Source organism: Pleurodeles waltl, chromosome 1_2 (assembly GCF_031143425.1).
Source record: "Pleurodeles waltl isolate 20211129_DDA chromosome 1_2, aPleWal1.hap1.20221129, whole genome shotgun sequence".
NCBI lineage: Eukaryota > Metazoa > Chordata > Amphibia > Caudata > Salamandridae > Pleurodeles > Pleurodeles waltl.
In genome coordinates this window covers 673,211,828-673,229,899 of record NC_090437.1, presented here as the reverse complement: position 1 = coordinate 673,229,899, position 18,072 = coordinate 673,211,828, and the positions used below count along the sequence as shown (strand labels likewise).

Genomic DNA, 18,072 nt, shown 5'->3' with positions numbered 1-18,072 from the left:
AACCTCTGAATGCTTTTGTTTGGGTTGTTAAGTTGGCCATATTAGCCGTGTCAGAAAGGTCGAAAAGGAGTTTTCCATGATATTTTCTCTGCCCTGAAACAAATCATTCAGAGCCATGTCTCTTCTGTTACTTTCCACCAAACATCAGGCAATGCCTGAAGATTAACTGGTGATGTGTCCCCCAGATAAAAAGTTTTCATACTGTTCCCAAAGCACATGGAACATCTGTTTCAAAGATATCTTCTTGCTTCCCACCTTTAGCATTCCACAGAACTCACTCCCTATGATTTAGTGCTCTCTGCTTTCTCCCTGATACTCTGTGTGGGATTTCAAAAATACTTATTTGCAGTTCCTATTGCTTTTCCTTCATATTCCATTGTAATTTTTAGGGTCGAGCCTGCGTCGTATGCGAGTTGCTTTTGGAGTTAGAAAAGGGCTCGGAGCCCCGTTCACGTCAGTTGTGTTTCATTGGTTCATGATCTTGCCTGTTAAAATCCGCTTGCTTTCCTTAGTTGGAGGCACGCATACGTCATGCCTTTTCCGGTGGTTATTGCTCCTCAAGCGCAGCGACCAAGTACTAAAAACATGCATGGCTCGCTGTTTCCCGTCGGGGTTGTGGACTACTTTTTATCTTTTGTTCTCAGCGCGATCTCACTTGGCAGAGGTCGACCGCTTTGCATAACATCGACCCTGTTACATAGTTAATTGAACTTTTGCCTGTTACGTAGATAATTGCACTTTTGCCAATATGTTTCATTACGAGTGAACTGTAGCAGCCTGATCGCACTTTTTTTTTTCTTTCAATGTGGAAAGAAAAATCCGGTTGGGAGTTTACAACTGCTAATAGCTGTAACTCTGAGAAATGCGAGAACCTAGTGCATTGCAAATGCTTGTTTACATTGCTACCAAATTTCCGCTCTCCTAGTTCTGTAAGTAAATAAATACTAAAAATTAAGGTGGGGATGGCTGTTATTTTCTGTTAGAAATAACCCACTGTGATCTCTAAATGACATCCTTGTCTTCAGTGGCACAGGCTAACTAAAAAAGATGGACTAGAAAGCTGCCCAGTGTTATTACTAGTGACGTGAAGCATTTCACGAGTCTCGTCACATGCGACAGGTACGCACTTATGTGGGTCCCAAACGTGACATGCCGTAGATTCAGGCTGCATCTCACTGATAAGACCCAGTACGGTCGAAACTGGTCTGGGTGGCCCATTCAGGAGGAACGAGTCGTGGAGCTCGTCATGACCATCATTTAAGGAGTGGGTCAAAAAATGATGTGCGTAAGATTGGTCGCGGTCTGTCTTGGGTCAGATGAGCTCAAACTTGATGGACTGGGATGCATTTACTTGGTCTACAGAAGTGGGATTGTCATGTTGGATGGAAAAGGTGATGCAAGCATCATGAAAGTAGACTGTGTACATTTTTTAAGTCTCTGTATCCTCTTACTTATTGGGAAGCTTCAAGTATTTTCCCTGCCTGCATGGTAAATGTGGAGATACAGGAAGTTGTACATGTTCCTTTTTAGGTCTCGGCTAGACTACGCTTGTGCTGTCTTCAAGCCATGTTGTATATACTTTGTGGGCTTACAGCCCGCCCTTTGCATTTCACTTGCGGGCTCCATAGTTGCTCCACTATGCTTTACCCCAATTTGTCCATGTCATGCATTTGTCATGCCTCTTCCTGTGTTTAGCTAGCCCAGAGAGCAGGGATCAAGTATTATATCAATCCACTGGCCACGATTTTAGCATCTGCTTTAGGAACTACTTTTTATTTTTATTTTTTTATTTTTTTTAAAGCAATTCACACGATTGGTCCTGTTTTCCCTTGCTCCCAAGCCTCTGCTCTATTTTTCTAAACAGACCTGTAAATCTTGTTTTCAATCTTGTCACATTTGCTGAGCATTTAGACACCGAGATCAAATGTCATAGGCTGTTTTCTCAAGGTTTTCTTTCTTTCTTTCTTTCACTTCAAAATGAGAGAAGTTTTAACGTCCCGGTGTTGCTTGTTTAACTTGTATTCAATTATTTGAATACTAATATGGAGAAATACTAAGTAACTGTGAATTTTGTCAGCCAATGTAAAAGAACATTATAAACCTATTAATATTTTCAAAAAACATTCTTTCTGCTTCGTGACTTATGTCCATGATATTTTTTTGCCTTCAAGCATCTTCTAAGTGTTTTTCCTCCCAAGCAAGCAGGTTGTTCCGTAGCCTTCACAAGGCACAGCCCCCTGCTGTCCAACAGGGAATCAAGGCCTCATTATCAACTGGGGACACTCCGGCAGACGTCACGGGCCACCATATCTCCCACCTGCTTGCCTCCCATCATCATTTAGGAACTGTCACTGCTCCAGGAGCTGTGAGGCTCTTCATTACACCATCACTTACTGTGACTCCCATTACCTAATTATGTAGTTTAACAGCAATTATTCATTTTTTCCTACTTTATTAGCAGTTTCTTTAGTATTATCAATTAGATCTCTGATACACTGCATCAACGACCATCTGTTACAAGATACCAATTACCCACAAATAATTGTTTCTTCTTGATGCTTTATATTCGGCTACTAGGAAAATCAATCCATTTGCCATACTCAAGCTACAGTCTGACACTGCATCTTTTGAACCAAAAAATGCTGTTTTTGGGAGTGTGTTCCCATTTCAGCAGTTCGATTCAGTCTATATTTTGTGATACTTTTTCAGAATTTATACTAAATGAGGTCCACATACGGTGAATTAATTTTCAACTTTAGGCTAGACAGGGGTGTAGTTGTTCAAACCTGTGTCGTTGGCTCTTTTTGGAGAACCCTTTGCACCTGCAATCTTTGTGAGGGTAACAGTGAAGGTAAATTTACTGATGCTGTAATACAAATGTCTTAATGCAGGCAGTCTGACTGAAAAAAGAAACAATTGTAATTTCACCTTTGTGAGAAGTGTTCAATTACATTGTGGTCTTTGGGGAAAGTGGTGCACTAAAACTGATTTGATTCTTGATCATACTCAGAAAACAGACATCTCAGTGGTTTTATGAGTTAAGGAGCTGTTTGGATCTTTAGTTAAAAGGGATGTTGTTTTTTAAATGTAATATTTCGCCTGCATAAAGTGTCAAGACATGCTAAGGCATGTTGACGTCTCTCTCTTTCTGTCACTGAATGAATTGGTTCAGTAATGGTATTTTTCTCCCAGTCTTTGTTTTTTCAGAACCTTATATTTGATCTTCATAAAGTATTTTTAATAAGTGCGAACCATAAAATGGTATTGTTCATCTGGACAATAATCCCATTGTATCATTCATAAAAAAAACAAAATGTATTGAGCCCTTTCAGAAAGAAGTGAGTGCATCAAGAATTTGAATAATATTATAAGACTGACTCAGTCTCATATTTATTGTAATCAGCAAGGGAAGTTGCAATATTTTGTAACTGATTATTAAGGTTGATGGTTGCGTATTAAGGGATTTTCATTGTCTGTGTCACTTCAGTGTTCCTACATTCCTAAGAAAACTTTAAGGTATTGCTAGTTTATCATAATATGTTGTCCAGTATGTTGTTCTTTTTTATGAGTGTGTTTTTGGCAAAACCTTTTTTTGTGGAGAAATTATAAATCATGAGATCAAATTCCATCAAAAGGTTGATGGTTTTGGGACGGAACTATGACTTGGGTATATATAGGCAGAAAAACAATGAGGTCTCGATGAAGGGTTCCTAGAAACTCGTACAACTGCTGACTGGAATTCCTCTCAAACTGGTGTGTGTTGCACATCTTTGTAGCTCTTCAGTTTAAGGACCTAGCATCACTAGGTGCAGTAGACTCACTTTGTATTAAACACACCTGGCAAAGATAGTGCTTTGGAAAATCGGAAAATGTGGGAACAGTGAACCAAAATCCAAATAAGTGAAAAGAATTAAAAGCATCATATTGCTAAATATATACATTTCTCATTAGGATGGTCTTTGTTGAATACAATATTATTTTATTATTATTAGGATTTAATTCTTAAATGACTGGTGTTAATGCTTACTGTATGTGCCCAGTTAGAGAGGCAAGAAAGAAAGGCAGTCTCCCTTTCACATATGCTAAAATGAAATTTAAGAGGGACTGTAAACGGACATAAAAATGGTAAGGTGGGTGTGAGCAATTTACCCATTTCATGGTAAATTTATTATTACAGCCCACTAAGTATTAAGTGCTTTTGTATTAATTGGGGCGTTGGCAGAGATTTCACACCATGGAGTCCAGGATTAGAAACCAAATTGAAAAGCAGGCAATTCAGCCACTACACCAAATCTCTCTCCTCTCATTTTACTCCTCGTGTTCCTTTATATCCGCTATCATTTTTTTTCCTGTATAACCTTCTTCCTTATTTAGTTTCTTCTCCGTTTCCTCCCTAATCTTCATTCCTGTTCTCTCTTCCCGATCGTTCATCCTTCCTATCATATTTATTTCCTTCCTTCCTCTTTCCTCTGTCCACCTGTCATAATTTCTGTATTGTCTGCTTTATTTTTTAGACTTCATTAAACAAATGGCAGCATGTTCTTATAGTTTTACTTGCGCATTGAAGAAGGTCTGGAAAAAATGATACAGTAACGAATAGGGAGACGTGGTGGCCTCAAGGCCGCTTATAAAAATTGAGCAGTCATTTCTTGACCTGTGGCTGTCTGTGACATTCAGAGCAGAAGTGCACAATACCCAACATGGGAGACGTATGCCACACTCTTGGTTTGTGCTTCTTGTGTTTTCATTCACTACAAAGAGTTCATCCTGTGGTCAAGAGGAATACAGAAACGCTTTTGCCGCACAGTGTGGTGCGCTCAGGCCTCCCCGCAGGCTTGGCTAATTGGCCGCTCCATCAGGCCTGTAACCTGGGGATCTTCTGCCTGTGGCATCGCCAGAATAATCAGGGGCTAAACTACAAGACAGACTAGCAGTGTTAACTATCTAGGAAAGGTATTGAAGAAAAATAAAATATGTATATGTGTGTGTATATATATATATATATATGTGTGTGTGTGTATACATATATATGTATATATGTGTGTGTGTATATGTGTGTATATATATATATATATATATATATATATATATATATATATATATAATGTGTATATATGTATAAATATTTCACATCAGGGGACATCGAAATCCGGAAATACTCAATTACATTTAACCGTTGGTTTAAAGTCTAATTTAATCCGCTTTCGGTGACATTGTTTGTTTTATGGTTTTGTATATATGCTAGTGCTTGCACCGATTGTTCCGTACCATCACAATTTACTCTATTTTCCGGATCACCAGAAAGAGCGGAGACAAACAAGGAAAAATGGCCTCCGAAGTGTGCAGCAATACTATAAAGCAAGCCTGTTAGTTAGGTAGGACAAAAATGGCGGCACATCTGTGACTAAAATTGACTCTTCAGAAACCCAAAAATATTTCAAGACTAACAATGCCTCAATGCTTCCCACCAAAAGACGCCGATAACGATTTCTCTGTTGCAAGGACCCTCCTTGCGTGGTGTCATTTTTATGCCTTCTCCCGGGACCAGATTAGCCTAAAACAACAAAGTCGCCAGATGTCTGGCTCTGAGCCGGTCCCAGAGGCCGGGCTTTGGGAGGTAGGAGCATACGCTTGGAGCGGGAGATCAAAGATGCCTGAGAGTTACTTGCAGGCTCATAATGCGTGTCATTCCCATTATTACCAGTCCGAGAATGTGTATGGCTAATTAACCCCAGATTAATCCTGCATCCCGTCTAGTTTGATGTAAATATTTTTCATTTGGTACAATTAGCTGGCCCGGGCGTGAAAAGTGCAGATTCTGCTTCGAGGCGTCATTGCTTAATGGGGCGTCTGCCTTTTGTATATGCCTGGGTTCGGGATGCCTGCACTGCTTTTGTTCTTGAGTTGCGTGTTTTGCAAAAGGAGCAGGTAGCACTGCGTGTTTTTATCCGATTGCTTGTCTACATTGATCGCCATTCACTAGCAACTTGTCATCCCGCCGTGCATTTTCGTGTCTAGCAAATTTAAATAAGACTGGAAAAATACTTTGTCAACATTAACTTGATTTCCACTTCTGCTATTCATTATGAAAAGGTGGTTAGCATGTCCTGATATACATTTTGCATCCTTATGCTTGTAACATCTCACCAAATGTGTATGTAGAGTGTGACTCCATGAAGAATGCCCTCTTTTCTCTTATTTTTCACTCACGTGATCATGCTCCGCACATGTGTAGTACATTTTGCAGTACTACAGAATATTACAGTGTTTTTCATCTGCCTGCACTGACAGTTTGTGTATAAGGAGAGCATGTAGCATTTCACATTCTTAAATAGTCTTTTGTATTTCATGGGTGAAAGCTTATCTGCATGTGGTCATCATTTCTTTTATCGTAAAGTACATCTCATCTGGCTCTCTTTATTTAGATAATGCTGCATTTGAGAGATCATTTCTATTTTTCATTTTTTTTTTATATTTACAAAAGCACAAACTTTCATTCCAAGGAGCATATTAATGCTGCACAACCGAAAGTGAGAGCACCTGAACCTCTAGTAAGATTAGCAGTAGAATGAGTTGAAAGATTTTCTAAAGAATGTGTGACTTTGAATAATCCATAACTGGAAAGGTGGATCTTTCCAGATTTTGGGTCCAGGTTGCCTCCATAGCAGGTCGTCTGCACACATCCACTTCATCCAATGATCCCTAAGCAGGGCTTTAAGTAGAACGAAAACGTGTGTGTGAGTGATCTAAAAGGGTCATGGTAAACTTGTTAAGGTGCATGGTCCATGCAACTGTAGGTGTGGCTTACACTATGTGAATTTTAATCATACTTGACAATTTCATAAAACCTTATTCATTAAAAGATCAAATAAAAAGCAAGAGGGTATTGATTTATTATCAGCAATAAACATTTGAGCATTGCAGTAGAAATCATCTTTACTTATTGTAAGCTGAAACATTCCTCAGAAACCTGTTGCTGAATTTCCCAAAGATCTAGAAGATGTTCATTGTTTCAGTTTTACTGGTGTTTCTCGCAACATTGTTTTGTAGTAGATGGCCTCCCTTTTGCGAGCCAACTCTTTACATACAGCTTTATGTTAAATGATTCAAGTGGAGGGCTATGGAGTTTTAACAACAAGCATGAATAATGGTGTCTACAACGAGAGATGCCCTTGTTGATGAAGCAGTCTGGTTCATTGCACCGACACCTCACTCAGTCTGCATTGCGTGATTCATTGAAATTCTTGCCCGGGATATCTTTCAACAGTCCCAAATGCATGAATAGCCTCTCTTGCTGGTGGCTGAAACTTTGAACACAGCTTGTGGATTTCAGTTTTACCATAAAGAATACATTCATCACCAGCATGCATCTAGCACGGTGAAGCGGGCAATACGTTTTTCTCAGAATTTAGACCACATCGTTTATCAGTATTCACAGACAGGCTCAGCTAAAACTGCCCTTAGGTTCAACAGAGTTACCTCTACCTCTTCTTTGAGATGAATAAGGAATTTTTCCATGTGATCCTTCATTGTAGTAAATGCATTCTCAGAATGATAACACAAGGCAAGGAAGCAGTTACAAACACCCGGATATATAACTTGACACTGACAATCTGGTACCAGGCATTTTTTCAGTTTCTTGAAGCTGTTCACCCAGTTGCAGACAGCCAGGTTAAGCCCCTGCTAGCTGTCCGTGATATACAATTAATCTATAAAGATCCTGAAAACTTTGCCATCACTGGAGAGACTGGCATACAAAGGAACGAGTATGGTATTCTTTGGTAACTGTGTTGAAAGATTAATTCTAGGCCGGTATAAAACAGATGTGCTAGAAGGTAGTCAAGCAAGGTGCAGTAAGGATACCCTAGAAGCATGAGTAAGATTGGCAGTAGCCAGTATTCTATGCATACTGTAAAGCTTAGATCAACTCGGGCCTTTTGCTCACTCTGTCCACAAGGATATTCCATGGTTTACCCATCAGCCTCTATGAAAAGCAACTAAGGATTCATGCCCATCCTCTTTTTAATTCCAATTAAGTGTTTTACAACTAGATACCACCTCTAATATTCAGTTTAAACAATTAATTCATGTACCAGTCATATTTTACTAAGTCCAGTGTGTCTCAGCAGCACATTAGGAAATTTCCATGACATGTCCCCAGAGAGGGCCTAAAAGGAGGTTGGGCTGGCAGCAGGTATAGGGAGAGGCACCAGAAAGGATCTAAAAGACAAGCAGCTGCAAAAGTAAATATGTACAGCTTATCCTGCCTGCCACATGTGGAATGTGCCAAGAAGGCATTCAAACCCACAGTGGACCACTAGTGCTAGTGTTTTCAGGTAATATATTCTGGTGTCGAAAATCAAACTAATCTACAGTAGGAGTTCTACAGGAGACCGAGAGCAGTTTGTTCAATAAATTACAAGTGATGATGTGGGAGCTACTTCTGTTTTATGTCAAAGTAAAAACAAAAGTTCACAAACTTTATGAAATCCGTTTTTTTGCCTTTGAGCATACACTGATAGAAACAAATGTAGGATGAAATCATCTCAAAAGTATTTTAATGCGTAGACTATCTCTAAATGATGTTTCAAGTAATTTAAAGTTGAATTGCTCTTTTACACAAGCTGCTGTTAGGCCAAGAGCCAGGACCCCAAATTTAGGCCATTGGTACGACTCGGGGGCGTGGGTCCGAACATGATTTTATTACAAGGTATGGATGCTTAGAGATGGAAAATATGTGATATCAAGTCATCACTCTTTGCCTTTTGTCTCATATTATTGGATTAGCAGACATAGCCGAAAAAAATAATGGTTTTCATATTTTTGATAACTAGCATACAAATTTATCATATGTGGAAAAATAAATCTAATTCCACCAGATTGGTTAAATTCAATATAACTTAAAAATAATTATGATTATTAATTGTAATAATAATATAGTCCTTAAAATAATATGTAATTGTTTTCTTCATATATTGATATAGATTATATGCATAATTTTCACTAACCATTATTATAAATAACAATACACAGACAATATATGTCATGAGTAAACATAAACACAGTTTAATTCACATTCGTCGTCTTAATTTCTTCTGAATAGGTGTCATCATTCTCTGCGTCTGTTTGATTTTCACAGGTGAGAAGTCTGCACCTCAGTGCACTTGAGGTCATTTAGACATCAGACACATGTTGGCAGTTTGCAGTTCCTATTGCAGCTGTATGCTAGTAGCGCTAACACAGCCTGAGGTGCAGGCTGCCCCTCCACTAAGTCCACTGCCAGTTGCTCTGCTCCCTTGTGTTTTTCCAGCTTCAACCCTCTCCCACTTGAACTAAGTGTCTGTGGATCATTCAGAAGACATCGCTTGCTTATAGCGGCTTGATAATTCGCACAATTGGCATGTTTCTTCAGACCGTCCCTGCAAGGTGGAAGTTGATGACTGCCTATCTCACCCTTCTTTGCGCAGAATAGTTAATTATTCTGTTGTGCATTGCTTTATGCTTCAACACAGTCTCAGTTGCTTTTGCGTAGAGAGCTTGATCCATGACCACTACAATTTTCGCCAAATGGAGCAATTCCTTATCAGTTCTGTCTGTTTCAAAATTTCAGAAACAGTTGTCAACAACACATAAGACAGTTGCAATACTAGCTAACAAAAATAAAACATATATATATATAAGTCCATAAAATACTTCTTAAATAGGCCATTAAGATTATATGAACAATAGAAGAGTCTAATAACTGGATACAGTCCAATCCATAATACTGTTCCTCACTCTAATGGCCCTCACTATGTGAAGTGCACTATCATAACACACAGAGGGGTCATTCGGTGCACACAAATAAGCCAGAGCCGCCTTACAGCACCTGATGTTCTGAGCAACAAAAATAGGTTTGAGATAAAACTGCCTATACGGCAAATCAGAGTTACAAAACAGCATAAAGTGCAATGTGTTTTGTTTGCTTGCTCCATTGCATGGGCACGGAAACGTATCGGGGGAAGGGCGTAGGACTTCTTATTGGGGAAATCAGTCAAATAATGCACAATACTGAGTCTAAATCTTGTCAAAATGAATTGTTGCATGCTAGTAACCCAACATAGGTAGCTTTTACAACCTGTCTCTGTAGAGAGGGAAAATTTTAAATGCTACCAACAGTTTCAACAATTCATAGCCCATGCGTCCTTCCTCTCTGTGTTTAAAAAAGGCTCTCTAATACCCTTCTTGGAGAACAATAAAACCCGTAAGGGGTCCATCCATACTGAAATGCTGGACAATGTTTTTATAAACTGAGTGAATATAAGCTAACCAGGGGATGTGGGGAACATTATCCAGGGTAAGTCAATCTAAAATAATTGCTTTAGTAGAACCAGTTTCTTCTTTCGCCCATATTGAATACCATAGTAGCAGGGGTCTGACCAGAAAGACAGCCTCTAAATATTGTAGGCCAACCTCCTGATGGGTGATCATAGTTGAGGCAGAAGGAGAAAGACAAAGTAAAAGCTTTAAAAAAAACATTTTCCTCAAGTTGCAAAGGTGAGCTGGGGGCATAGCCCCAAAGTCCAGCTCCATATATAGCAGTAAACACCCATCTTACCTTGTAAATTTCCACCATTTCACTAATGGGACGGCTACTTAGTTGATGTGAAAACCTGAAAATCCCAGACAAGTTTTTGCTCAGTTTTATCCTAGTCGCCAAAACCTCCTGCACCCAGGAACCATGAGCAGAAAATATAACCCCTAAATAGCAGAATGAGTCTACATTAATGATAGGTATACTGTCAATAAAGTAAGTTCTGCATTTTTTGGGCGTCGGCCCGCAAACCATAGTAATTGTTTTTGACTTGTTGGTCACCAGTCTTATAGAGGTCATAAAGTCCCCAAAAGCACACATCAATTTTTGGAATTCAGTCGGGGTCCTGGACAGCGAAACCGCGTTGTAAGCATTTAACAACAACCGGATAGATTGTCCTGAAACACAGGGGGCATCAGCCTGCACAGATTGTAAAGAGCTGTCCACTCCATTAATAAAAAGTGAAAACAGTAGGGAGGCTAAGACACAACCTTGCTGAATGCCTCTCCCCACTTTAAAAGTAGGTGTACATTCGCCCTGTGGGCTAAAGCGGACTTTGCTTGAAAGGTTCTCTTATAAATGCGCAAGGAAGCATATAATTTCCCTCGGGGCACCTAATGAGTTGCGATGTCCAACGTATGGTGTGGTAGACTAGGACAAAGGCGCTACTTAAATGTGCAAACACAGATAAAGGGAACCATTTTTAGCTCTAATATATTTCCCCATACGTTGATCTAAGGTAACATATTGCTCTATGGTCCTTAAGCCCTTTCTGAAACCATATTGGACTGGGGATAGAATAGTGTTCTGCAGTCAACTCCTCCAATCTCTTCAATAGAATCCAACTCATAACCTTAACCGATGATTCTAGAAGAGGAATTTGTTGGTAATTTCTAGGGCTAGAGTAGTCACCTTTTTTGTAAACAGCGACAATAATCGAGCTACCCCAGGAGTGTGGAATCGGCCCAACAGCAGCTACATTGAACACCCTTGCAAGGATAGGTCCCCACAAATCAATTGCTAGTTTGAATGCATCTACTGATACCCCATCAGGTCCAGGGGCCTTACCCCCAGCACTATCCTGTAGAGCTAACACAAATTCTTCAATAGTAGTGTCTGATGGGAGGGGGTTCCAGCTATGCATAATCTCCCCTCCTTCTGTACCACAGGCCCTAATGCCTGGTGTAAAAATTTCTGAGAAATGTGGTACCCGGGCGTCACTGGGAACAAACGCTTCTTCATAGCTGTTGTAAATTGTATCAATGCCTCTTCCCTTAATATTTTTGGTCTGTACTCTAGAGTCTACCCATACTTTGCTGACAGCTGCTTGGTCAATGTTGTATTCCTACGGGAACTACATAGGACCAGTTTCAAACACCAAAGAGCATCGGTACACACAAACCAGCCTCTTTTTTTTTTTTTTTTTTTTTTTTTAACTTTGCGTGACGTTTAGTGGACGTGTCAGGAGTTCCCTAATAGTTCATATGATTTTGGCAAAGTTATCCATCAAATTAGAGGGGACTACTTCAACTTGTAAACAATAGCTTATGTCAAGGGAATTCCTTATAACAATCTTCTGTAATCTACTGTTTGGGTCAATACCATCCCACTTGATACACCCACCACTTGGCCTAACAGGAACAATATCATTAATAATATGGAAATCGTTACACTTCTCACTCAAAAAGGAACAATGATAGGATCATGATCACTAAGTGTCGATTGGATGATATTGGGTGCACAGCACATATCTCTTGCAGAGGCTGACAATAATATGTGATATATAACTGAAGACGCATTTCATCCAGTACAAAATGGGATTTGTTCCCCATTAACACCACATTCCATTAAAATAAGTCACCCTTTGATATCATGGAATTCAATGCATCCCCATATGCATTGTGTCAAAACTGTCTGTAACCTATTCCTCCCTGGTTAATATAGCCATAAACATGCACCACCAGCAGAGGGCAGGATTGAAAATTAAAATCGCCTGCCCACAGCATTACAAAATCTGAACGAATAGGACGTATGAAAACTTCCAAATCATCCTCCAGTGCCTTGACCACTTTGCCACCTGTAGAGTCAAATACATTATTGTAAAAATTAAATCAGGACCACATCACAACCTCTATTTTATTGAAACCCACAACAATTGGGCGTGAGGGTCCACTGTAGAAGACTTTTTAACGATGACTTGCAATTTATTGAAGATAAGGATCTGAAGCCCAGCTTTAGACCTCCCACATTGCATACAGGTAGCCCCAAGTAAAAAGGAAAAAACCTCCACATTAAGTGGATTTACACACCATGTTTCTTGAATGCACATAACAATAAATAGTCAACGGAATCCTGTGATACACTAACTAGGTCTCTAGTACTGATGTTAAAACCAGTCCAACTTGGTATTATGTGTACAATTCTTCAGTATTTTGTGGTGGTCAGTGTTCTTTGCTTTTTGTTTCTCAGTGTTTGGGAGAGGAGCTTTAAAAGGTTGTGGTCCAAACAATTTGGGCTGACCAGCTATACCGTTGACTCAGTGAGTTTTCCCCTTACCAGTAAGAGTCTCTTCCAGCTTTTCAGTGTTATCCCATGCTAAGTTATTGAAGACATGAGGCTGAATGTCAGCTGGAAGAACAATTTGCTCGTTTAAGGTAGCAGCTAGTTTCTCAAGACAGAAGGCGGTATCATTTTCTTCCAGTTGTGAGTATGAAATCCCATGACCAAGTCTGTTTAGAGGGCAAATTATTTCAAAATTGCCTATCAGTGTTTTTACGGTGTATGTGAGCAACAATTGCTTGTGGGGGTGGGGGGTTCTGCTGGCCATTTGTGACTGCATATGTAATATCCTGACTGAATGATTGCATAAGCAAGGCAACACTGTTGGACTGCTTTGTGCTTTCTGGGTCTGCAGTCAGAAGTCCTATTAGGAACTGTTTAAGGTAATCAGGCACTGCAAATGAATCTTTATCAAAACCTGATGAATGCTATGGCCATGATGTTGATGTCAAGCTTGTTTTAATCATTGTTCTTATGTTTGATCTATGACCTTGTTCATGTCTGTTGCCTTAACCTTTAAAACTGATAATTCTCTTTTCAAACTCAGGTTTTCTCTTACAATGTCCTGTAGCATGGTACTATCAGGTTGGACCAATATTGTTCCTTCGTTGTCTGGAAATATGTGAAGGCTGTCACCAAACTCGGAGTCCAATTTTCTTCTAATATGCTTCTTGGTTGATTTGTCTATTCCCTGTGTTTCTTTTCATGTCACGAGATTTTCCAGGCTTTCAGTGAGTTGTCACACGTATTACCTCTTTGTAAGGAATAATCACCATTCTAATGTATTGAAATAGTTCATCATATGCTTCATCTTTCATATTTTTGGAGCGATCATCGGTTTGAATGCTAGATGCTTGATCTTCCTCCCTTGCTTTAACACTTATCTGGTTCCTATAACAAGATGCATGATAATGGGCTTCTGCAGCCAGTATCTCCCTACTACAGACTGCTAAGATCTTTGAACCATAATTAATGGTTGCACACTCTTGAAGCCTTTGTCAACTCTAAGCTGCGTGGCCTTGATTAGTTTCTCATGCGTTGATGTTCCCTTGTAGCATTTTATCTTTCCACAAAATATACATTCTTCAGCATACTAGTTTGACTTTAATGATGTTCTTCTGTTTAAGTGTTTACTCGTGCACTCACTTTTTCCACCATCATCACTAACACGTTACTTAATAGTTTGTAAATCTATCTTCATAGTAAACAGTCTCCTGCAGTTACTGTGGAAAAATACTTGGGGAACCGTGTTGCGTTCTACATTTCTCGCAGTGTGCATGCCCACACAGTGATTCCAAGTGGGATAGCAGAAAGAAACACGAAGCCCAATGAGGGCCTCCACGGGGGTAGGAGGGAGGGGGCAGGAGGGGGTTGGTCAAGCAGAACACATATAAAGGGTCTGCTGCAGCTGGTTCAAGAAAGCCTTCAACCAAAAGCCACTGTCCTCATGACTGTCACTGGCCACACATGATTCTCCTGGACTTTGGCTAATTGATGCAAAGTAGCAAAGATGTGGTCTGCTCAAGAAGGAAGGTCGGATAGGGTAGGGCAGGAAAACATAACTCCGATGTGTCCCTCACTCAGTGCAGGCTGCAGAAGCTTTTCATAGCAGTGCTCCAGTGCGCCGGTTGGTGATGTCAGCAGCTCCGTGTTGACCTCAGTTCCCCCCCAGAAGTAACAGAGCAGAACTGATATAGACATCACCCCTGAGCCCTGACTTCAGTTCCTTTTTCCTGCAATTTCAGACCGAGATCTGTTCTACTTTTTCTTCATCGTTCAGGGAACTGTTTGGCAAGATTTGTTTCTAAAAAAATAAATAAAACCAGTGTGCAAGGGAACTATGCTCACTCCAAGAGACTACAGGAATTTACCTATGCAGGGACAAATGTTTGCGTGGAACCCCATATTAGATATGCCTTAGTGCTTGGGCTAAGGACAGGATTCCAAGTCTTGTGCATAGTGCACCTTCTTGTAGCCAAAGGCAATTCAGGATTGTGACGCAAAGCTGTAATTTGCCAAACACAGATAAAAATCTTGCAAATGTCACCCCTGTTTGAATTTGAGAGTACAAACTCACTTCCACTCCCCAAACTGTTCCTGTTACAGGCCACTGCCGTGGTTGAAGTCTTCGAGAAAGTACAGACTTAAGACTAAGCAGAAACAGAGGAAGGCCAAGGGACACTACTCCGAATCCCCTCACTTTCTTTCTACAGAAAAGTTGCAAGGGCATCAAGGTGCCACACTGTTTCCCTCCTGATCCACTGAGAAAGTGATTCTGATATTGGTTCTAGTGCACCCTGAATTCCCCTAATTATCAGTGACATTGCAGCAGAACAAGGCCTTTAGGGAAGCCATGTTGCACTCCCCTGGTTATCTCTGGAGTGCCTTTGGGCCCGGTTCTGCATTGATACTGGTGCCGACTTACACCCAGGTGGGAAAATCTCCACCAGCCCCTTTGACATAGATGCCGGTATTGATTGCACCAGTGCTGCAGAAAGACCCTGTAGTGATTTTGGTGTCTGACTCTGAGACAAACTTGTCTCTGCCTCTAATAAGGTTGCGTCTTGAATCTACTTTGATGTGCCCTGAACGCATTCAGTCTAGTTCTGACAGAACACTACCCCTTTCACAGAACCGCAGTCAGGTGCTCAACCTGCTGTTTGGTTTCAACTTAATTTGGCGATGACAGTGATGATAATGGGGATGTGTTAGCCCCCACGCTACAATTGTGACAATTTGTATGTGTTTGCTGGAGGCCATTGGGCTTGATCCATCCCATGGGTTGATTTCTCCCCCTGGGCCAGACACACAGAAGCGTACTTCATTCGCTGTAGTAATTAAATGTGCAGTAGAGATCTTGGGCTTACAAATTCTCTGTGCAGGTCAAAACTAATGTCATTACAGAGGTTCTACAGCTTGGGCAAGCTATCTGTGAGCTGTTCTTGCCCTTTAATGGAGCCCTGACTCATACACTGATGGGCACATGTTCATGCCCATTGGTGAACAGGCAGGTAGCCAAATGCTAGGTGACCTTGATTTCCTGACTCAACATTCTACTCCTGAGAGTCTGATGGTTTACACCTCTTCCAGAAAAGGGAATCCCAACTCCTTTCCTATGAAACCAACCCCACCATACAGAGAGTTGAAAACATTTGAGGAAGTTGGGAATAAAATATTCTCATCCTAGCTTTGAGGTCGTTCAACAGCAGTTGTTTGCTTAGCTGATGTATGCATGTCCTTTGAGACATGATCACTGACATTTTCCCAGCGGTTGCTGCAGGCCTTCCCTGGCACAAACCATTCAGGATGCCCAAGATTCAGCTAAATATGTCTTTTGGTCTGGCCTGGTCATCATCTATTGCTTAGTGTGGACAGTCCATACAAGTGTGGTCCTCCGTTGCGACACGTATTTGAGATCTGCTGTTTTTTCAGCGAATGTCCAGACCTTCCTCATTCACTTGCCATTAGACGGATCTTGCCTGTTTGGTGAGAAACCAAATTCTACTCTTGAATGCTTTAAGAAGAGCCGGGGTCACTGTGCGCTTCTTAGACCTTTCGACTCCTACCATGCAGTTTCCTTAGCAAACCTGTCTGTTTAGGGGATTCTACTTAGAGCTGGCAAACAGACAATACCAGGAAGTGCAGGCTGTCTAGTGCAGAGGGGCCCATAGAGAAGGTGCCGGCATCAGAAATGGGGACTGGATGTTATTCTGGCAATATCCTGGTACCGAAGATGGGCAGAAGCTTTTGTTTCAAGTAAATTAAGGCAGAACTGCTATGTTAACAGAAGATAGACTGAAAGGACAACTTCATGGTGCTCACACTGGCGCAGGTTCTCCTTGCCTTGTATCCGGGTGATGGTTTGTTAGAACTGGATTCCATAGAGGGTTAGAATATAGACGTTGCCCCTCAGGTGTTCACGGAAGTGATGGCAGTGGTTGCAGCACATCTTTGGTAGTTGCGGATAGTAGCTTTCTCCTTCCTCGATGACTAGCTGTTGAAGTGGTCGCATTAGTCATAGATGACCTCCATACTACTGCAAGCCTTCTTACATCTCTGGGGGTTATGATCAATGTGCCAAAGTCACACCTGACTCCTTAACAGTGGCTTATATTTAAAGGAGCAGTCCTGGGTAGAGGGCTGTTCAGGGCCTTCCCTCCTATACAGCGAGTCCAGAACATTCAGGCTATGATCCTGAAGTTTCAGCCTCAGCCTTGGATCCCAGTGGGAATGTCTCTGATGCTGTTTGGCCTTTTGGCCTCCTGCTCGTTGATTGTGTCAAGTGGCACATACGGGCTCTGCAGTGGTATCTAAGGTCTCATTGGGCCCAGCACAAGGGGAACATGTTGTATTTCATCCATGTTGTTGATGTTGAAGTATAGGGATTTATTGAGGGTTCGGCTACTCAAAACAGTGTCCTGGGTCTAAACGGTGTTGCAGGTTTCAGAGGAGATGGCAAAAGATTTGCAGTGGTGCTGCTTGACCTCATTTCTAGGTGCAGACCCTTTCCCACACAGACCAGAGTGACAAATGCATCACTGCTAGGTTGGGGAGATCAGAGGACTGTGTGGTCTGTCAGAAACCTGACTCCTCGTCAGTCTGTTGGAGTTGCGAGCCATCTGGCTGGTGCTGACGGTGTTCCTGCCATCCATCAAGGGGAGGCTGACACAGGTTTTATGAACACCACCACTGCTATGGGGTACGGCAACAAGCTGGGCGGGGTTCTGGGTCCTGTACCAAAAAGCTTTTCGCATTTGGAGTTTGCTGGACCATGATGGCATATCCCTGGTCATGAACCACGTGATGGGATCCTTGAATGCCAGGGTGGAAAAACTCAGCCGATGTCAGGTAGAGGATCATGAATGGTGACTACATCCTGAGATCATGCTGGAAATCTTCCAGCAATGGGGAGAATCCTGGTTAGACCTTTTCACCACTAT

The 18,072-nt window shown here is 41.2% G+C and overlaps 1 protein-coding gene across 2 annotated transcripts in view; it reads left to right on the top strand.

Annotated features, from left to right (window-relative positions):
* Positions 1 to 18,072, top strand: part of SLC10A7 (solute carrier family 10 member 7) — a 661,109-nt gene that overhangs the window by 144,143 nt on the left and 498,894 nt on the right. The gene's annotated exons all lie outside the window — the stretch shown is intronic.